Source organism: Schistocerca gregaria, chromosome 9, assembly GCF_023897955.1.
Source record: "Schistocerca gregaria isolate iqSchGreg1 chromosome 9, iqSchGreg1.2, whole genome shotgun sequence".
NCBI lineage: Eukaryota > Metazoa > Arthropoda > Insecta > Orthoptera > Acrididae > Schistocerca > Schistocerca gregaria.
The window spans coordinates 164,113,408-164,130,092 of record NC_064928.1 but is presented as its reverse complement, the minus strand read 5'-3'; the positions used below and the strand labels follow the sequence as shown (position 1 = coordinate 164,130,092).

The following is a 16,685-nucleotide window of genomic DNA, read 5'->3' as shown; positions in this document are numbered from 1 at the left end:
AAAGAATCATTCAATGTGACAGCTATACAGCCCTTCGACAAATTGCTGTAGATTTCAACGCTGGGCCATTAACAAATGTTAGTGTTGAACCATTCAAAGAAACAGCATTGATGTCGGCTTTCAGAGCTGAAGGCCCATTCATGTACTCTTGATGACTGCATGACATAAATCTTTATGCCTCACCAGGTGCCTGTATACACTGACATTGGACTTTGATGACTGGAAACATGTTGCTTGGTTAGACGATTCTAGTTTCATATTGTATCGAGCAGATGGACATGCATGGGAGTGGAGACAACATTATGAATCCTCGGACTCTGCATGTCAGCAGGGGACTGTTCATGCTGGTGGAGGCTCTGTAATGGTGCGGGCATGTGCATGTGGAGCGATATGGGACCCTGATACATTTTGATATGACTCTGACAGGTGACATGTGCGTAAGCATCCTGTCTGATCAACTGCATCCATTGATGTCCATTGCACACTCATATGGACTTGGGCAATCCCAGCAGGACAATGCAATACCCCACACCTCCAGAATTGCTACAGAATGGCTCTATGAACACTCTTCTGAGTTTCAACACTTCCGCTGGCCACCAAATTCCCCAGACATAAACATTATTGAGCATGTCTGGGATGCCATGCAATGTGCTGTTCAGAAAAGATCTCCACCCTCTAGTATTCTTAAGGATTTATAGGCAGCCCTGTAGGGTTCATGGTGTCAATTCCCTCCAGCAGTACTTAAGATATTAGTCAAGTCTATGGCATGGCATGTTGCAGCACTTCTGCATGCTTGTTGGGGGCCCTACACAATATTAGGCAGGTGTACAAGTTTCTTTGGCTCTCCAGTGTATTTACAAAAGAAATCTGTGAGACAGTAACAATAGTCACATTTATAATCATAATCATTGAATAACTATTGTTTAAACCCTAAACTTCATCCCTTATTCCTGAGAGGCCTACCCAGCATATTATGTTTTGTGAACTCTGTGAACCACTGACTTATTTTCTTAACCATAGGCACTTTACCAGCTACAACCAGGTGCTTTACCAGCCACAACCTGTGTCCTTTCTACAATTCTATAATATCTAATAATTCTCTCTTCATCATAGTCCACTGATACTTGATTTGTTCTGCCATTATGCTACACATGTTCAGACAGATTTGTTAGGTGGACTTTATGCTATCACACTCACTGAGCCACAAGGAAACAGGAGCGATGTAACAATGACATCATGGATAATGGTCTGTCTTGCATCAGTGGTATCAGTGCCTCACCACACTGCTTTGAGACAGTGTCACATGATGTAAAAACAAAAAACACAGACTATAAGATACTGCTGTGACATAATCTATGTTTTACTTTTTCATCATTGTACTACTGTTTACAACTACCTTAATAGACAATAGATCGAGCAGAAAGAGAGGAGAGTGGAACTGGAAAGAAAGGTAAAAGCTCCACACATGATTCTTGCATTCTGGGACATCAAACCATGTATCTACAACTGATCTTGACAGATTTATGTTATGCAGATGCTGAAGAAACTGAACTGGCTAACTCTTATGTGTAAAGTAACATGTGAAAGCCTACTTACAAAGTTTAAAGTACCAGCTTTAAGTGATGGATCTGGGAATGTATCTCTCCCATAGGGACCTCGAATACAAGATGACTCAAATTACAGCATGCACAGAGGCATTTAAGTAATCATTTCTTCCAGTCTCCATGTGTGAATTGAATTGAGAGAAGCCCTAATACATGACACAATGGAAAGTACCTTCTGCCATGCATCACTCCACACTGGATTTCAGATTATGGATGTAGATGTGAGACGTTTTACCCAACGAACTGAACATTGTCACAGATGATCTTAAAATTAATGTTTCAGCTTTTATTTAGCTAATACAAGTACTGTAATACATTAAGTCTTTTCATTGTATAGTGTTTAAATAAAATATACATCCTTGATTTTTTCACAGATACATATTGGTAGGATCAATGAACTGTGACCAAAGTAATATCATCACTTATTGGTGCTGCTTAGAAGTTGGTCTTGTAATATTGTAAACGGGTGGACCTGGTTTACATTTGTGCCCAAAATGCAAATCTGTGTTTTACCTAATATCTAAAAACCATTTAAAATTTTTGAGTTATGTTTCTTTTGCTGTTTCCATTTGCTCTGTACAATATTTCACTCTCCATCTATTTACACTGATAAACTGGAACTTCAAGTAACAACGTGTACAATGTTTGTATTTTTAAATTTAATGTCAATATGTCCAACTCAGTGCTACAAGTATTCTGTGGACTTGGTATAAAGCTATCTGCCATATATTCTTACACCTTATTGCTTGTTATATTAGTGCAACCTCCTGTGGAAGGTTAAAGTACACATTTAGCTCAGCACTATGGAATCTGATTTAGCAGAACCAGCAGTTGCTTATCTTACAGCCATAAGCATTTCTTTGGAATATCTGCCAACATGTGGTGGTGTTGCTGATATGAGGGTAAGGGGCAAGGCAAAATATTCTGACACTAGTCTTTCCAGACAGCTGCAAAACTAGTGGATTTCTAACAGCACACAAAACAGCACCAAAAATACACCAATGTAAGACTGCTCAGACATGGCTTTAATTTCATTTACTTATCTGCTTATTCAATCTGTTTGATTATATGTGATGTAATTTACTAGATGATGCAGTAGGTTTGACTTAAACCCAGTGTTTCCAAGGACAAATATTCATATTTATATATGTATAAACTTAACATTAATATCCAGTTACTGAACAATGGTGGGGGTGTTGCAAACATTTTGCAATTAATCTGTCAAATACATTGCTATTTATTATATATTTTATAATTTGTTGAATATTTTCGCTTTAGACGAGACTGTTAGGCAATTTGTATATATAGTAGTAGCAGATGATCAAAATATCAACACACTGAAAGAAACCTGTTATTCAAGGAGTTTAAGTAAGCCAATCAACAAGTCTGATCTAAATCCAGTAGTAAATAGTACCACAAGGTACAGCAAAGATATAGGGACATTAATAGACAGACAAAAAGTACAGGTCAAAGACACAGCCATTGCTGAACCCCATGGGGAATTAACGGAGGTAACAGATAAGATAACAATGTCATAAAATGTAATTAAATGTTTCCCTGAAACATTTCTTCCTAGCAAGCAAGAAGACCTGGGTTTGAGTCTCGGCCGCAGCACAAATTTTAATTCATTTCATCTGCATCTATCATTAATGTCAGAAAATATCATTAAAGGACTGTGACAAACAAAGCAAGCAAGCATATGGAGGCTACAAAGATTAATGCAATCCGATGACTGGAACAATCATATACCAAACAGCAAACATAAATACGGTATGGGAATCATTCTCCAAAACATTATCTTGCATGTGCATTAGTATGTAGGAATACAAAAGTTAAGTGCAATAACTATGTGCAAAACGATGTACAAACAATCTCAGATAAATCCAACACAATCAAACTGTGATGCCTATATGGACAAGAAGAGATCATATAAGAAATTGATTTAAAAAAAATATTAGATTAGATTAGATTCAGTTTTCGATCCATAGACACAAAAAAAATGAGATGATTCTTGTGGTGTAGAACATGTCAGAAAGTAAAGCATGGAAACATAAAACATTTGAATATAATATTCACTACCCTGATCATTTGACAGGAGATTGTCAAAATATGTGATTACAATGTGGTAAACTGAAACAGCTAATATTTACAGAATTAACATACTGTCAGAAGGAAACATTGTTATGCTCTATTAATAAAATTATCATACACAAAATGCCTAATCTTGAATGTTGTGGCCAAGTTCTGTCAACACTGAAATCTAACAGACATTTTTACTTAAGCTGGCTTAACAGTCTATGCTTAGATATTCATCTATAGAGTAGAAGGAGTTGCCTATCAAAAATTCTTTCAAATTCTGTATAAACCATACTTTATATGAAGCCAAGTTTTTGATGGTTGTTGGAAATTTATTTGAAAATGTGTGTTCCTGACTATTGGACACCTTTATGGACTGATGTAAGTTATTTTATGTCTTTATGTATATTGCTATTATTTCTAGTATTGATACTATGTATCGAGCTATTGGTTGGAAATACAGATGTACTACTTGCAACAAATATCATTAAGGAATAAACATACTGAGAAGCAGTAGTTAGAATACAAAGTTCCTTGAACAGGTTTCTACATTATGTTCTTGAATTTACACCACAAATGATTCTTATTGCATGCATTTCAGCCTAAAAACTTTTGCTCAGTTTGATGAATTACCCCAGAATATGATCCTGTACAGCATAATAAAATTTAACTAAGCAAAGTATGAAAGTATTTTATATTTATATCTCCTACATCTGACATCATTCTCACTTCAAATACATACTTGTTTAGGCACTTAAGCAATTATGCAGTATGCCCTTCCCAACTGAATTTATTATTGAGTTTTAATACCAGAAATTTAACACTGTCCAACTCCTTGACCTGCATGTCTTCATATGTTATACACATGCTAGAAGGAAATCTCTTACAGGTTCCGAACTGCACATAGTGGGTCTTCTCAATGTTTCATGACAGTGAATTAGGTTTAAACCATTTATTAATGTCAGTGAAAATTTATTAGCAGCCATTTATAAATCTGTACTTGACTTGCTACCTATTGCAGTGTTTGTATCATCTGCAAACAAAACAAATTTAACTCTGGCAATGTAACAGACTAGAGGTCATTAATGTACAGAAGAAAAAGCAATGGACCTAAGATGCAACCTTGAGGAACACCACATGTAATTAATTCCTAGTCATATGAAGGCTGACTGCTTACTGCACAGGTATTTTGCAACAACACCCTTTGTTTCCTGTTTGATAGGTAAGACTCAAACCATTTTGCACCATTGCTGGTGAAACCATAATATTCTAACTGACTTTAGAGAATGCTGTGGTTCACACAGTCAAAGCCTTTTGACAAGTCACAGAAAATGCCAGTATCCTCTAATTTATTATCTAATGAATTAAGCACATTCTCACTGTAAGTGTAAATGGCTTTCTCAATATCAGAAACCGTAATAAACCCAATCTGTGACTTGCTCATTATATTATTTGCAGTCAGATGCTTAAGGACATGCTTGAAAATAACCTTTTCAAATAATTTTGAGAAAGCCAGCAAAAGTGAAATTGGTCAATAGTTTGATGGTATCTCTTTATCCCCCATATTGTAAAGAGGCTTAACTTCAGCACATTTTAGCTAGTCAGAAATGTTCCATTGATAAGAGATTGATTACACAAATAAAAAGATAGAACTCAACTTGAATGGGCGCTCTTTGATTAACTTCATTGATATGTTATCATAACCACTGGAATATTTAAATTTTTAGGATTTTATGGTGGATGCTACTTCTTTGGGAGATGTGAGTGTCTTTTCCATTTTACTGAAGCTATTTTTAGAGACTTGTCTCAGATATTGCATTGCACTATTAACTGAACCTCACAGCCCCAAGTTGTCAGTAACAGAAATGAAGTACTTGTTTAAGCGGTTTGCAACACTACATGTATTTGTTACCAAAGTCATATTTATTTTTAGAGATATCTTTTCCTCTTCCTTTCTGGTCCCACCTATCTCTGTCTTCACTATATCCCATACAGTTTTTATTCTGTTGCCTGATGTAATTATCTCTTTCTCATAATGAAGCTGATTTCTGGACTACTTTCTTCAATACTTTGCAGTATTCTTTGTAATTTTTAATAATTCTAACATCAGAGCTGTTCCTAGATAGTAGATACAGTCTCCTTTTTGTCCCACATTATACCTTTACCCTTGTGTAATCCACAGTTTACTTTTTGACTTCTGTGTGATTTGAGGTACCTTTAGGGGAAACAATTTTCGAAAGAGGAGGTAACTTTATTAATGAATGTTTTGTATTTTCCACTTGAGTCAGAAGTATTGTAAAAATCTATATGGTTTGTGTCTTTGAGAAGCTTCCTGAATTTCTCAATTTTTGACTTATTTATTACCCCACTGTACACAGATGTCATAGATTTTTTATCCTGAAAAGTTTGAACATTTAACACAAGATGCTGCATGTCATGATCAAATACCCCATTTACCTTTGGTTTTGTAATATGACTCTTTTCCTTGGATTTGTCTACAAAGATATTATCAATAGTAGTCTCAGAGCATTTACATATCCTAGTTGCAAAGTTCACAGTAGGAACAAAATTGAATGATAGTGTTACTGACTGCAATAATTATTCACTGACAGAGGTATTCAATAAATCCACATTAAAATCACCAGTGACCATGTGATGGGACAACAGAGCTTCCAGATTTTTTATGAAGAGGTTAAAATTTCCTGAAGGTGATCTGTATATACCTACTACTATAAAGGACTTATTATGAAATACTACTACTGCTGTACAAGTTTCTAAGCACGGCTCTGAGCAAAATTTATTAATATCAGTAGTCTTGAAATCAAAACAGTTTCTGACTAATGTGGCAACTCCTCCTTTCTCCATATTTTCTCTACATAAGTAAGAACCTAACTTGAATTCAGTAACATTTAACATAACTATACCAGTGGTCACATGATGTTCATAGAGGCAGATTGTATCAACTGGTTTGCTCAACTCTAATTCTTCAGCATAAATAAGCAACTAATTAAGCTTAACCCTTAGTCCTTGGATATTCCAATGCAATAAGGATAATTGATTTTGTGCACAGGCAGAATTACAATTGCCTGAACCTAATTTTTCTGTCAATTTTTGAGTATCTCTAGTTTCAATCAGACGCTGTCTCCATGAATTGTGTACATTATAATTTGCTTTCTGGCTGCCTGTTTTACCAATGTGAATGTCATTTTCAGCCTGTCTCTGAACATCTTTTGTTTATGTCCTCCCTACCCTAAAAGAACTGCTGGTCTGTCACTTTTAGCCACTGTTTTTTTATTACCACTTGTGACTGTGCCCCCCACCCTCCTTAAGTTATTTGCTATTAGCCCAGACAGTTTTCCCTTCACTTGAGGTGATGGCCATGCCTAGTATTGACCTAGTTGCTGATAGAGTCAACGGGAACCACACTCATATGAGACCCTATACCTGATCCAAGTAATTGTTCCACCCATAAATTAACTCTCAAAACAGAAGAATTTAAATGAGGCCAGTCAGAAGCCCAACACCAGTATATCTCGTTCCTCATTGCTGAAGCTATCTTTACCAGGTCACTCTCAATTGAATAAATAGGGTTCCTATCACAGCTTGTCATAATAAGACAAAGACCATATGGTCACACATAACGAAAGAGAGGGAAAACGTAGATACGAAAAATGGTGAAATCATAACTATAAAGAAAAATGGGATGCAAATGAGGGACCCTATAGAAGTCTGTAATATTTTACATCAACATTGTGTTCAGGTAGTGGACAATTTAATGAAGTAAAACTCTCCTGACACAAAATACATACAAAGTACTCCTCGTAAGACAATGTGTTTGTTCCTTTTCCCAACAAATGAACATGAATTAGTAATAATAATACACCAATTATCTACTAGACAAACTAAATCCTCCTGCAGTGGGTGGTAAGGCATCTGACTTTTCTCATAAACTTAGCTATGGAAGAATAAATATTCCTGACATGTTTAAAAAAAGAGTAAAGTGACCTTTGTTATAAAATCAGGCAACAAAATAGATTCAGGAAATTATCAGCCATTAACTATTACACCTGTCTTACCTAAAACAATAGAATGTGTAATCAAAGATGGAACAGTACATTTTACAGAAAAATGTAATACTCTGAATGAGGCCCAGGATGTGTTTAGCAGAGGTAGAGCCATGAACATATCAGTAGCTGAATTTATAGGGCATGTAACTAAGCTACTAGATGAATGAAAGAAAGTTTTTGGCATGTTTCTTGACCTTTCAACTCTCTTGATGGTGTATACCACAACATATTATTAAAAACTGTTATGGTGTAAGGGGGAAAGCGGTTGATATCATAAAATGATTCATGGAAAATAGAAAACAGTGTGTAGAAATAAAACAAAATGTGAGCAATACAATTACAAATGTGAACCCAGATTTTGAATCTCTTAATTATGGAGGGCCACATGGATCAGTGCTGGGCCCATTACTTTTTATTTTATATACTGATGATGTGTCCAAAATAGTAGGTGGAATTATTGTCATATACACAGATCGCACATAATTTATTATAAGTAGTACCTCAACAGATGACTTACAAAAGCAAGCTTCTCTACATGTGGAAAATGGAAAAAATTATTACAGAGGAAATAATCTTTTTATAAATGTCAATAAAACCACATATATGTAAATACAAGCAAATAGAATACCTAACTTGAACACATGTCAAGCTCAGAGACAGTGATCTAAAAGAGACAGAAATTTATAAATTCCTGTGTGTTACAGCCAATAGGTACTTGACATGGGAGAAGCATATAAATAATATTTGTTGTAAAGTGAGTTCAAGTACATGTATGATGAGAGGAATGTAAACAACAATTAACACACAACAACTGCTGACAATGTCCTATAGGCTAGTTCATTCACAAATTTCATGTTTATCTTGGTCTGGGGAAATTCTGCAAATGTGTATATGCAAAGAATGCTAAAGCAACTAAAGAGGGATGTAAGATCCATAACAACATTATATCCTAGATATTCCTGTAGAAATAAATTCAGGGAACTAAGCATAGTAACAGTAGCATCACTAGACATATATGAAACAAGGATTCATGTAAAAGTTGCCATACTGCATCATTAAACAAATATACCCATAACTGCAGCGTGATTATCATACTGAAGAAAATTGGCTCAAGTTAACTGACAAAGAGACTGCAAAAGAAGGATGCCTTTATTCAATAATTTGGTAAAATCTATACAGATAATAGAAAACATGTCTGCTTTCACAAATAAACTAAAATGGCACTTGATTCAAACTTATCTACCCAGTGTTAAAGAATTCCTTGAAGCAAAAATCAATGTAATGTTTCATAAGTAACTATGTAAATATGTAAAAACTTTCAGAAAGCATTAATTGATTTATAATTTTTTATAATTATGTTTGTATATAAACGTTTTTCACATTTCATGTGAACTTGTCCTATAACATTGTATAGAATAGTCCACAGACATTAATTAATAAATAAATAAAAACTTTCATCTACAGTGTACTTGTTTGAAATATTCATGTATTTGTTGAGATAACATCTACATTCATATTCTGCAAAACCACTGAAAGGTGTGTGGCTGGGAGTACTTTCTGAATGTTCTGCATATTAGTATTTTATCTCATTTCATTTATATACAGAGTGTGAATGAAACCTTCAATATGTCTGTACATGCTGTAATCAACCTAACCTTGTCTACAAGTGGCACATGTGCAGCTGTAGTGTAGTCTCAGATTTTTTACTAACTAACAGTGCTGGAAACTCTGTGTGTAGGCTTTCATGGAGCAGTTATCAAATTTGGCATAGCACTCTACCATCGATTAAACAAACCTATGACAATTAGTGCTTCCCTTCTTTGTAAATGTCCAGTATCCTTTGTTAGTCCTATTTGGTGTGGTATTCATGCATTTGAGCAGTATTCTAAGACAGGTTGCATCAATGTTTCATAAGCCATCTCTTTTGCAGACTGATTGCATTTACCCTGTATGCTAGCAATGATCTGCAGTCTGCCACCTGCTTGCCTTATGACTGAGCCTTTGTGATCATTCCCTTTCATATTCCTGTAGTCTGTTTAACAAAGGTATTTGTATGAGGTGACTCGTTCAAAGTGTGACTCACTGATATTTTAGTCACATAATACTTTTTAATTTTCTGGAATGGACATTTTTACTTTTCAGAAAATATAAAAATAAGTTGCCCATCTTTGCACTACTTTAAAAGGCATTACAAATGTCTGCTTGTGTCTATGTATGTGCAGATGGATATGTGTGTGTGTGTGTGTGTGTGTGTGTGTGTGTGTGAGTGTATACTTGTCCTTTTTTCCCCCTAAGGTAAGTCTTTCCGCTCCCGGGATTGGAATGACTCCTTACGCTCTCCCTTAAAACCCACATCCTTTCGTCTTTCCCTCTCCTTCCCTCTTTCCTGATGAAGCAACCGTTGGTTGTGAAAGCTTGAATTTTGTGAGTATGTTTGTGTACCTATCAACCTGCCAGCACTTTCGTTTGGTAAGTCACATCTTCTTTTAGATTCAAAGACTTACCAAGCGGGAAAACGCCGGCAGACAGGCACAAGAACAAAACACAAACACAGAATTACTAGCTTTCGCAACCGATGGTTGCTTCTTCAGGAAGGAGAGGGAAAGACGAAAGGATGTGGGTTTTAAGGGAGAGGGTAAGGAGTCATTCCAGTCCCGGGAGTGGAAAGACTTTCCTTAGGGGGAAAAAAAAAGAAAGGTGTACACTCGTGCACACACACACACACGCACACATACCCATCCGCACATACACAGACACAAGCAGACATATTTAGGCAAAGAGTAAGGGCAGAGATGTCAGTCGAGGCAGAAGTACAGAGGCAAAGAAGTTGTTGAAAGACAGGTGAGGTATGAGCGGCGGCAACTTGAAATTAGCGGAGGTTGAGGCCTGGCGGATATCGAGAAGAGAGGATATACTGAAGGGCGAGTTCCCATCTCCGGAGTTCAGATAGGTTGGTGTTGGTGGGAAGTATCCAGATAACTCGGACGGTGTAACACTGTGCCAAGATGTGCTGGCCGTGCACCAAGGAATGTTTAGCCACAGGGTGATCCTAATTACCAACAAACACTGTCTGCCTGTGTCCATTCATGCAAATGGACAGTTTGTTGCTGGTCATTCCCACATAGAAAGCGTCACAGTGCAGGCAGGTCAGTTGGTAAATCACGTGGGTGCTTTCACACGTGGCTCTCCCTTTGATCGTGTACACCTTCCGGGTTACGGGACTGGAGTAGGTGGTGGTGGGAGGGTGCATAGGACAGGTTTTACACCGGGGGCGGTTGCAAGGGTAGGAGCCAGAGGGTAGGGAAGGTGGTTTGGGGATTTCATAGGGATGAACCAAGAGGTTACGAAGGTTAGGGGGACGGCAGAAAGACACTGTTGGTGGAGTGGGGAGGATTTCATGAAGGATGGATCTCATTTCGGGGCAGGATTTTAGGAAGTCGTATCCCTGCTGGAGAGCCACATTCAAGGTCTGATCCAGTCCCGGGAAGTATTCTGTCACAAGTGGGGCACTTTTGGGGTTCTTCTGTGAGAGGTTCTGGGTTTGAGGGGATGAGGAAGAGGCTCTGGTTATCTGCTTCTGTACCAGGTCGGGAGGGTAGTTGCGGGATGCGAAAGCTGTTTTCAGGTTGTTGGTGTAATGGTCGAGGGATTCAGGACTGGAGCAGATTCGTTTGCCACGAAGGCCTAGGCTGTAGGGAAGGGACCGTTTGATATGGAATGGGTGGCAGCTGTCATAATGGAGGTACTGTTGCTTGTTGGTGGGTTTGATGTGGACGGATGTGTGAAGCTGGTCATTGGACAGATGGAGGTTAACGTCTAGGAAAGTGGCATGAGATTTGGAGTAGGACCAGGTGAATCTGATGGAACCAAAGGAGTTGAGGTTGGAGAGGAAATTCTGGAGTAGTTCTTCACTGTGAGTCCAGATCATGAAGATGTCATCAATAAATCTGTACCAAACTTTGGGTTGGCAGGCTTGGGTAACCAAGAAGGCTTCCTCTAAGCGACCCATAAATAGGTTGGCATACGAGGGGGCCATCCTGGTACCCATGGCTGTTCCCTTTAATTGTTGGTATGTCTGGCCTTCAAAAGTGAAGAAGTTGTGGGTCAGGATGAAGCTGGTTAAGGTGACGAGGAATGAGGTTTTGGGTAGGGTGGCAGGTGATCGGCGTGAAAGGAAGTGCTCCATTGCAGCGAGGCCCTGGACGTGCGGAATTTTCGTGTATAGGGAAGTGGCATCAATGGTTACAAGGATGGTTTCCAGGGGTAACAGACTGGGTACGGATTCCAGGCGTTCGAGAAAGCGGTTGGTGTCTTTGATGAAGGATGGGAGACTGCATGTAATGGGTTGAAGGTGTTGATCTATGTAGGCAGAGATACATTCTGTGGGGGCTTGGTAACCAGCTACAATGGGACGGCCAGGATGTTTGGGTTTGTGAATTTTAGGAAGTAGGTAGAAGGTAGGAGTGCGAGGTGTCGGTGGGGCCAGGAGTTTGATGGAGTCAGGTGAAAGGTTTTGTAGGGGGCCTAAGGTTCTGAGGATTCCTTGAAGCTCCGCCTGGACATCAGGAATGGGATTAGCTTGGCAAACTTTGTATGTAGAGTTGTCTGAAAGCTGACGCAGTCCCTCAGCCACATACTCCCGATGATCAAGTACCACGGTCGTGGAACCCTTGTCAGCTGGAAGAATGATGATGGATCGGTCAGCTTTCAGATCACGGATAGCCTGGGCTTCGGCTGTGGTGATGTTGGGAGTAGGATTAAAGTTTTTCAAGAAAGATTGAGAGGCAAGACTGGAAGTGAGAAATTCCTGGAAGGTTTGGAGAGGGTGATTTTGAGGAAGAGGAGGTGGGTCCCGCTGTGATGGAGGACGGAACTGTTGCAGGCAGGGTTCAATTTGGATAGTGTTTTGGGGAGTTGGATCATTAGGAGTGGGATCAGGATTATTTTTCTTCGTGGCAAAGTGATCATTCCAGCAGAGACTATGAGTGTAGGACAGTAAATCTTTGACAAGGGCAGTTTGGTTGAACTTGGGAGTGGGGCTGAAGGTGAGGCCTTTGGATAGGACAGAGGTTTCGGATTGGGAGAGGGGTTTGGAGGAAAGGTTAACTACTGAATTGGGGTGTTGTGGTTCCAGATTGTGTTGACTAGAATTTTGAGGTGTTGGGGAGACTGCAGCTGGAAGTGGGAGATTGAGTAGATGGGAGAGACTGGGTCTGTGTGCAATGAGAGGAGGTTGAGGTTTGTTGGAAAGGTTGTGGAGGGTGAGTGAGTTGCCTTTCCGGAGGTGGGAAACCAGGAGATTGGATAGTTTTTTGAGGTGGACAGTGGCATGCTGTTCTAATTTGCGGTTCGCCTGTAGGAGGATGCTATGTACAGCCGGTGTGGATGTGGGAGAGGAAAGATTGAGGACTTTGATTTGGGATAGGAGTTGACGGGTGTGTTCATTGGCCGAGTCGATGTATAGGTGAAGGATTAGGCGGGTGAGGGCTATGGATTGTGCTGTTTGGAACTGATATAAGGACTGATGGAAAGAAGGATTGCAGCCAGAGATGGGAACTTTAAGTGTGAGGCCTCTGGGGGTAATGCCAAATGTCAGACAAGCCTGAGTAAATAAAATATGGGAGCATAATCTGGCTAGGGTGAAGGCATGTTTTCGGAGGGAATGTAAATAAAATTTAATGGGGTCGTTGTAGGGATGTTGTGAGGTTGATATGGTATTAGAAGGTGGAAAGGGTAATATGAGGTTAAAGTGAAAGTAAATAGAAATTTATATAGGGAGAGATAAAGGTGTGAAAAAAGTCGAAAAAGTGTTGGTTTGAGATGAGCTATGTTGATCCTGTGCTGAACTTAGGTTGGTGAACAACAATGGCTGCAAAGGTTAGGTAGTTATGTTGTCTCCAGATCACGTTAAAGGGTGGGAAAATTCAAGAAAAATTCGAAAAACATTTTTCGAAAAAAGTTTCGAAAGAAAAAAAAAGTTTCGAAAGAAAAAAGGTTTCGAAAGAAAAAAAAGTTTCGAAAAAATAATTTCCGAAAAAATAAAATTCGAAAAAATTTTTCGAGTAAAATCTCGACAAATATGTGTGTAAATGTATAACAAAGGACTGGTTGTGGACTGGCAGGTTATGAGAATGAGGCTAACAATTGTTTGATGAAGAAATAATAACGTGTAAACCTGTGGGAAGCTGCTAAAAAATGATCGGTTATGTGGGAAAAACGGGAATGGAAATAAAACGAAAGTTGTTGGAAATAACTGAGATGGTTGTTTAATGGGTGAAAGGAACTGAAGCTGTGAAATAGTATTCACGAGTTTACACGAAATGTTCGTAAACTTGGAACTGTGGATTTTATAGCAGCGGTTATGTTGAAAGCGTTAAAAAATTTTAAGGTTATGGTTTGGAAGTAAATTACGTATTATTGAGTATAATTAGGCAGACAGGCACAATGAACAAAACACACAAACACACACACAGAATTACTAGCTTTCGCAACCGATGGTTGCTTCTTCAGGAAGGAGAGGGAAAGACGAAAGGATGTGGGTTTTAAAGGAGAGGGTAAGGAGTCATTCCAATCCCGGGAGCGGAAAGACTTCCCTTAGGGGGAAAAAAAGGACAGGTGTACACTCGCATACACATACACGCACACATATCCATCCGCACATACACAGACACAAGCATATATATTAAAAACAAAGATTCCAAGACTTACCAAGCGGGAAAGCACTGGTAGATAGGCACAATAAATAAAACACACACACAGAATTTCGGCTTTCGCAACCGGCGGCTGCTTCGTCAGGAAAGAGGGAAGGAAAAGGAAAGATGAAAGGATGTGGGTTTTAAGGGAGAGGGTAAGGAGTCATTCCAATCCCGGGAGCGGAAAGACTTACCTTAGGGGGAGAAAAGGATAGGTATATACTCGCGCACACACACACACACACACACACACACACACACACACACACACACACACACACACACACATATCCATCCATACATACACAGACACAACCAGACATATTTAAAGGCAAAAAGTATGGGCAGAGATGTAAGTCAAGGCGGAAGTGTGGAGGCAAAGATGATGTTGAATGACAGGTGAGGTATGAGTGGCAGCAGCTTGAAATTAGCGGAGATTGAGGCCTGGTGGATAACGAGAAGAGAGGATATATTGAAGGGCAAGTTCCCATCTCCGGAGTTCACACATCCGTCCACATCAAACCCACCAACAAGCAACAGTACCTCCATTATGACAGCTGCCACCCATTCCATATCAAACGGTCCCTTCCCTATAGCCTGGGCCTTCATGGCAAATGAATCTGCTCCAGTCCTGAATCCCTGGACCATTACACCAACAACCTAAAAACAGCTTTCGCATCCTGCAACTACCCTCCCGACCTGGTACAGAAGCAGATAACCAGAGCCACTTCCACTTGTGGTTGATTGGGAGGTCGTTCCAAGGCGTGGCAGGCAGCGAAAGGCGTTCCCGGAGGCTGATCAGAAAGCCTCCCCAGTGCGTCTGACAAACCGGTTTCAGGTACTGTCTCTGGCTGAGCCAGATGCAGCTGCCTGCCCTGTTTCAGAGGATCATTCTCAGCCTTCAAGGTCCGGGCAATCGCAGAGGGTGGGCTTACTGGTAGTTGGGAGCTCCAGTGTTAGGCGTGTAATGGGGCCCCTTAGGGATACGGCAGCTAAGGAGGGGAAGAAATCTAGTGCACTCCGTGTGCATTCCGGGAGGAGTCATTCCTGATGTGGAAAGGGTCCTTCCGGATGCCATGAAGAGCACAGGGTGCAGCCAGCTGCAGGTGGTGGCACATGTCGGCACTAATGACGTGTGTCGCTTTGGATCTGAGGAAATTCTCTCTGGATTCCAGCGGCTATCTGATTTGGTGAAGGCTACCAGTCTTGCTTACGAGATAAAGGCAGAGCTCACCATCTGCAGCATCGTTGACAGAACCGACTGCGGACCTTTGGTGCAGAGCCGGGTGGAGGGTCTGAATCAGAGGCTCAGACCGGTTTTGCGACCGTATTGGCTGCAGATTCCTTGACTTGCGCCATAGGGTGGTGGGGTTTCGGGTTCCGCTGAATAGGTCAGGAGTTCACTACACTCAGCTGGCGGCTACATGGGTAGCAGAGGCCGTGTGGCGCGGACCGGGCGGTTTTTTAGGTTAGAAGGCCTCGGGAAAGTGCGGGATGGGCTGCAATGTCAAAGGGTGCTTGGCAATTACAGGACGTGCTTGGATCAAGGAACAGTCGGAATTATAGTTGTAAATTGTTGTAGTTGCGCTGGAAAAGTCCCTGAGCTTCAAGCGCTAATAGAAAGCACAGAAGCTGATATCGTTATAGGTACAGAAAGCTGGCTAAAGCCTGAAATAAGTTCTGCAGAAATTTTTATGAAGTCTCAGACGGTGTTCAGGAAAGATAGATTTGGCAGAATTGGTGGTGGAGTGTTTGTGTCTGTCAGTAGTGGTTTATCTTGTAGTGAAGTCGAAGTAGATACTCCGTGCGAATTGGTGTGGGTGGAGGTTATACTTAACAGCCGAATTAAGTTAATAATTGGCTCCTTCTACCGACCCCCAGACTCCGATGATACAGTTGCGGAACAGTTCAGAGAAAGTTTGAGTCTCGTAACAAATAAATACCCCACTCATATGGTTATAGTTGGTGGGGACTTCAACCTACCCTCGGTATGTTGGCAAAAATACTTGTTCAAAACCGGTGGTAGGCAGAAAACATCTTCCGAGATTGTCCTAAATGCTTTCTCTGAAAATTATTTCGAGCAGTTAGTCCACGAACCCACGCGAATTGTAAATGGTTGCGAAAACACACTTGACCTCTTAGCCACAAACAATCCAGAGCTGATAGAGAGCATCATGACTGATACAGGGATTAGTGATCACAAGGTCATTGTAGCTAGGCTCAATACCATTACTTCCAAATCCATC

General features: G+C 39.9%; 1 protein-coding gene across 1 annotated transcript in view; it reads left to right on the top strand.

Moving 5' to 3' along the window:
- Positions 1–2,499: 2,499 nt before the first annotated feature.
- Positions 2,500–16,685, top strand: part of LOC126291787 (uncharacterized) — a 67,340-nt gene continuing 53,154 nt past the window's right edge. The window contains exon 1 of the mRNA XM_049985483.1: positions 2,500–2,607. The gene's annotated coding sequence lies outside the window, so the exon portion shown is untranslated. The remainder of the gene's footprint in view (positions 2,608–16,685) is intronic.